Here is a 6,250-nt window from a genome sequence, read left to right on the forward strand (position 1 = left end):
GGGACCTGCTCGAGCTGGTCCAGAGGAGGGCCACGAAGATGATCAGGGGGCTGGAGCACCTCCCCTGTGAGGACAGGCTGAGAGAGTTGGGGTTGTTCAGCCTGGAGAAGAGAAGGCTCCGGGGAGACCTTATAGGGGCCTTCCAGTACTTAAAAGGGGCCCACAGGAAAAGTGGGGAGGGACTCTTGACCAGGGAGTGTAGTGATAGGACAAGGAGTGATGGTTTTAAACTAAAATAGGGTAGATTTAGACTGGATGTAAGGAAGAAAATCTTTACGATGAGTGTGGTGAAACACTGCAACAGGTTGCCCAGAGGGGTGGTAGATGCCTCATCCCTGGGAAGCATGCAAGATCAGGTTGGATGGGGCTGCAAGCAACCTGATCTAGCTAGAGATGTCCCTGGTCACTGCAGCGGAGGTTGGACTACATGACTTTAAAGGTCCCTTCCAGCCCAAACTATTCTATGTTTCCACTGGTTTTGGTGGTTTGTGTGCTAAGCACCCCATCCTCATTCCACACTCCCACCACATCTCTTTTCTTAACTGCCTCTGCCCTATGTCCATCCTTCCTTACAAGATGGGTGCCTGAACTGAAGATTCATGCACCTGGCCTTTGCTGTCTTAAAGCTTTGCTTTGCTTCTCTGTATGCCTGAACAAAGAGTGTTTATCCTGCTTCTTTTTCGCTTTGTACCTCCTGCTGATCTCCACTGCTCAACAATTCCTTGACGGTTCTCACAACAAAAATGCAGGTCTTCAGAGGGCGTCTGTTGCTGAACATCCCTCAAGTAGCAATGCCAACATCAGCTCCATCCATCAGCAGCCTCAGGTGAAGTGTTCACTGGGAAGGCACACCTCAGGGTATGGTTTAAATTGCACAACGTCTCTGAAACACTACTGAAACTCCTCAGGAACCTCGAGCCTGGGTTTGAGAGATGTCAGAGCCAGAACAAAAAGAAGCTACAATGCTGCGGCGTGGTCCTTCCCACAGCTGCAAAGCAGCTGAGGCTTAGCTACTCTAGAGACTGATAGTGAACGAGTGAGCTGTTTTGAAATTCAAAATACCTCTGGAGCATTCAGAGGTGTTTCCACCCACACGTGTATCACTGCTCCCAATTCAGTGACTTGCACCATTTTCTAAATCCGTGATGGAAATTGTTATTATCGTTTTCCTCATTGCATCCCGCTGAATACATGTAAGAAGCAACAAAATAATTTTTGTCCCACAGTTTTTCAGTCCTCCACTCTATGTTAATTTTATTATTGTAAGTTTGTGTCACTTTGTGCCCTTTTACATTTTCAGAGTTATGTTGAAATTTCTGTGAGGATGCTCACTTGAATGAATTTTGAGAGGAAGGCTTATTGTGTTAAGTCAAATGCGTTATGAAAATTCAGACACTGACATGCACTTGAGACATCAAATTTATTTTCAATGAAGTTGTTAATTAATTTTTCTTCCTCAAGTTAATTTTAGAGTTTTATTGAAAAGCCCATTCAACAAAAAACTACAGTGTACAAGCTGTGGAAATATACTGTGCTTTATTCCATGCTTTTGTAGAAAATTGGCAATGTTTTCCTCTAATTTTTCAGTTATTATAATAATGAGAAAACGTAAGAATTATAGAGTGGTCTCAGTTTTCCTTTTCTTGCTGATAATTATGTAATTAATTTCCTGTGCTTCAGTATTCGATCTCGTCTCAAAAATCATGTTGGAAGAAATTAATCCAACAACTTGGGTAATGAAAAATTGTAACTGTTGCTTGTGGAAACTAATTTCTGCATCTCTACGGTCCAGCTCCCTCAGTGCTTGTGGGCGCATCCTATCAGGGCCCATAGATTTACAGATGTCCACATTGCTTAAGTATTCCCTGACCTGATGCTCTTCCACCAAGGGTACATCCTCCTTGCTCCAACTTTCTCCTTCTGCTGTCTGGGACATGGGATTCCTGAAGACCAGACTTGCTCGTAAAGACTGAGGCAAAGAAGGCATTCAGTACCTCAGCCTTTTCCAGGTCCTGTGTCACCAGGTCCCTTGTCTTACTCAGCAGTGGGCCCATGTTTTCCTTAGTCTTCTTTTGTCACCTGTGTACTTGTAGAAGCCTCCTTGTTCCCTTTGACACCCTTCACCAGATTCACTTCCAGCTGGGCTTTGGCTTTCCTAACCTCAGTCCTGCATGCTCAGTGTCTTTGTATTCCTCCCAAGTTACGCATCCTTGTTTCGACCCTCTATGCTTCCTTTTTGGGTAGGCTTTCCTTTTTGTGGGCCAGGAACCCCTACTTCGTCCATGTAGTCCTCCTGGCATTTTTGCCCGACTTTCTGCTTGTCAGGATGGACAACTCTTGAGCTTAGAGGAGGTGATTGTTGAATATCAACCAGCTTTCTTGGGCCCATCTTCCCTCCAGGACCTTATACCATGGGACTCTCCTGAGCAAGTCTCTGAAGAGGCCAAAGTCCGGTCTCTCTCCAGGGTTGTGAGATTGCTTTTTGCCCTGCTCCCTCATCTCAAGATCTCCACCATCTCATGGTTGCTGCAACAAAGGCTGCCTTCGACCTTCACATCCCTAGTGAACCCTTCCTTGTCTTTGAGTATATGGTCCAGCACAGCATCTGTCCTTATTGGCTTCTCTGTCACTTGGGTCAGGAAGTTGTCATCGGTGCTCTCCAGGACTGAATTCCTCCATGAGGAGAGGGCCTCATCTGCTTGTTCTTCCTGGTCAGGTAGCCTATAGCAGACACCCATTACAGTGTCACACATAGTGGTCTGCTCTTTAATCCTTGTGTTGCTCGCATCCTTGCATTGGCTCATCATCCATCCCCAGGCGGAGCTCCAGGCACTCCAGCTGCTCTCATATAATAGGCAACTCCAAGTCTTCTTGACCTGTCCTTCCTAAAGAGCCTGTGTCCCTCCATTGCAACGCTTCGGTCATGAGAGCCATCCCACCACCCCTCCGTGATCCCTGGGAGACCGCAGGCCTGCAGCTGTGCACACATCTCTAACTCATCATGTCTGTTCCCCATGCTGCGTTGATTGGTGCACAGGCACTTCAGAGAGGCACTCTGGCATGCTCATTTCCCCAAGAAGGGTCTTGGGTTTTATTCCGTGATGTTGCCTTGTCAGCGCTTCCTTGCTTGCATGCAAATGCTTGAGTTCGGCTTAAGCCTTGATTTGTCGATCTTGTGTTCCCTTTTGTTCACATCTCCCCAGCAGCTTTGCTCCCTCACAGGGCTGCTCGTGACTCTCCTTCCTGCATCATTGCTAGTTTAAAGCCCTTCTTACCAGGCCAGCCATTCTGCTGGAAAGATTCCTTTGTCCTGCTTAGTGTGGTGGATCCCATCTCTCCCAGGCAGGCACTGATTCTCAAACAAGGTTCTGTGGTCATAGAAACCAAAACCCTGTTTCCGACACCGGCTCCTCAAACAGCTGACACACAGTTCATCTGTCTCCTCTTCCTCCTCGCTTCCTTTCCCCTCACCAGCAGGGTTGAGGAGAACACCACGTGGGCCCCATGCCTTGCCTATCACCCCCAGAAGGAACACTGTTTGCAGAAAATGCGGGGGGTTTTAAGTGTCTAAAAATTTCTAAAAAATATTTTCATGCCTCTGTTTCCTAATTAATAGATCCATAGCACATCAAAAACATCCTTCTGATATTGCAGATATTGGAAATACCAATCTAGCACACTGTTTAAGTTTCTCATAACTTGGCCAAACTGTGATAGCTTGGACTGAAATTTGCCCTTCTCATTTGAAAAGTTCAGCAAATGATACTCAGTCCTGACAATGAGATGAGGCAAAAATACTTTGTTTTCCCCCATTTGAATTTGTTTTGGGACATGGCTTTATAAGTTACAGTGACTTTGTGCTTCTGAATGGAAGGTTGAAATTTAGCTGTGATAGAGGTACGTGTTTCACAGTTCCTATTTGGGGGGAGAACAAAAACACCCCTCAAAACTACTAGCAATCAAATTTCACCAGGTAATGAACTTCTGAAAAAATATCTTTAGGACATGGTCAGTAGAGAAATGATCTGAAGGTGCCTTCTGGAGGTGTGCCAAGCATGCTACAGCTCTTGCCTGCTGCTTGAATCCCATGTGTGTCACTCCTGCACGAGCACCATGGGACAGTCCAGCTGGGGAGAGCTGCGCAGGTCACCCTTGCAATTGCAGTTCCTCTGGATCGCTGTAGCATCAGTCGCTGGTGTTTGGAGAGGGAAGACTATCCCGTTGGCGCCCTTCCACTTGCCTCCTGCTGCCCAAGTTGTAACAAAGACAGAGAGCAGAGGACAGCTGGAGAGCAAGATGCAAGACTTGGGAGTGAATGCGAGACCAGGGACTGAAATATCCAGGGTGAAGACACTTGTCAGAAGGGGATGAAATACTGTGAACAAAAGCCAAGCAAAAACAGTGTCTGAGAGAGAGCAGAAAGGCCTGTTGATGGGTGTCTTATACCCCTCAATGTGCTTTGCCTGCTGCTGTTCTGGCTCCCCAAGTGGAAGGTGTCCAAACTGAAGCCCTGGAGATCCAGACCTGCTTCTCTCTCAGGTTAGTCAGAGTGGCTCTGTGGGAGAAAAGTGCTATTCCCTAGCCTGGGGTTTATTCAATAAAAGTCAGTAAAGCTACAAAGTTAAGCAAGGAAAAGTTAAGAAATACTAGGAATGAGGTTACTTGTAAGCTTGAAGTTCAGCCCCCTGAAGTGTAGGCTAATTATACATTTCTTAATTAGATGATCACATATTCCTCTTCCCACAGGATCCTGCCTTTTTTCAGCAAATGAGCTGGTTTTCAATACTCCCTTTCATCCTCCTCACTCGATGTGCAGCTCAAAATGTTATTTAATGTGCATTATATAACCCTCAGACTAGATGCAGAATTACTCATTCCCTTCTTTCTTTGGGATCCTGTGGGGCTTTTACTGTTATATACCCATGGATCACAAGCATTAATGAATGTGTTTTATCTAGCATCATGTGCAAACAGCTGGGATTATCATCTCCATTCTGGGGATGGGGAACAGAGGCAAAAAGAGATTAACGCTACTGTTTTCAAGTATCTGCTGATTCAGGGTAGCTGCCTTGAACATACATGCATTTCTTTTCCGGGGAAATCGCTGGTTTTAGGAGTTGGGTGAGACATGAGACACCTGCATGAGGCTGGGACATGTGGCATAGGAGCATGGGAGCTATTTTATGGGGCTATTTTATGACCCTGGTTTCTGGGATCCTGAGTGAGAGGAGATGTCTTGCTGTGGCACTGGGTTGGCAGCCTGGCCTCCTTGGAGGGGTGGGGTTTGTCTTATCTCGATGTTTCCTGCCGGTGAGTGTAAGTTACCGTTCATCATGTCCCGTGCATTTATCTCCTTCAGTGACTAATCCCTCCCGTGCTCTATGGGGGCATCGCAGGCACCCAGCTCTGTCTTCTGAATCTGACAAGTACCTGCATGACGTTGTGCAGCTCCTAAAAATAAAATATTTTGTGATTTTTTATAACAAGTATCACATTTACTTGTGGGCTCCCTTTTTACAATCCTAGTCCCTAGAGTCCTGTGATAACCTGAAAATCTGTGCTTCCGTTTCTTTGTGCAGAACCTGCTTACTCTGTGCTGGCTGTGGAAAAGATCTTGAAATGTACTATTAAAGGCTCAGATACTGAAAGACAGATCAGAAGAGCTGAAATTCATGATCGTTCTAAAAATTTCATTCTAAAAATTTCGACCTCAGCAAATTTGGAGTGCTGGGAATTGCCAAGAGTGTGCCATAAGACTTCTAGGTTAGGTAGGCAGAGTGTGTTTGATGATCAATAGATCTGAATAACATTTTCTACTTACAAAGTAGATCTTTAGGGGCCTCAGGCTCTACTGAGAAATCTGAGGGGAAAACAGGATTTCTGAAGATTTTACATGGTGGATGGTGTGCAATTGCTGCATTTACCTGTCCGTAACAGGACACACTAATCCAATAGGCTAGTACAAAGAGCAGATTGAGCTAACAGGTTTTGTAATTAGAAACTGTGGTGTTCACCGAAGTGGAAACATTTTGCAGACACAAATCAATTTCTGTAATTGTATTTCTTGGAAAAAGATTAAGATAACACCTTTCATTAAAGTGGAAAGGCTCTGTTTCCACAATTGCAAAAACTAACATTTCAATATAGCCTTTCCAAATAGTTTCATGTACTGAAATTATTTTATGTAATATAAAAAAAAAATGTTGATTTTTTTTTTTTTTGCAGTCTGGGGATATATTTTATAAAATAT

Source organism: Leptosomus discolor, chromosome 1 (genome assembly GCF_034619465.1).
Source record: "Leptosomus discolor isolate bLepDis1 chromosome 1, bLepDis1.hap2, whole genome shotgun sequence".
Classification (NCBI taxonomy): domain Eukaryota; kingdom Metazoa; phylum Chordata; class Aves; order Leptosomiformes; family Leptosomidae; genus Leptosomus; species Leptosomus discolor.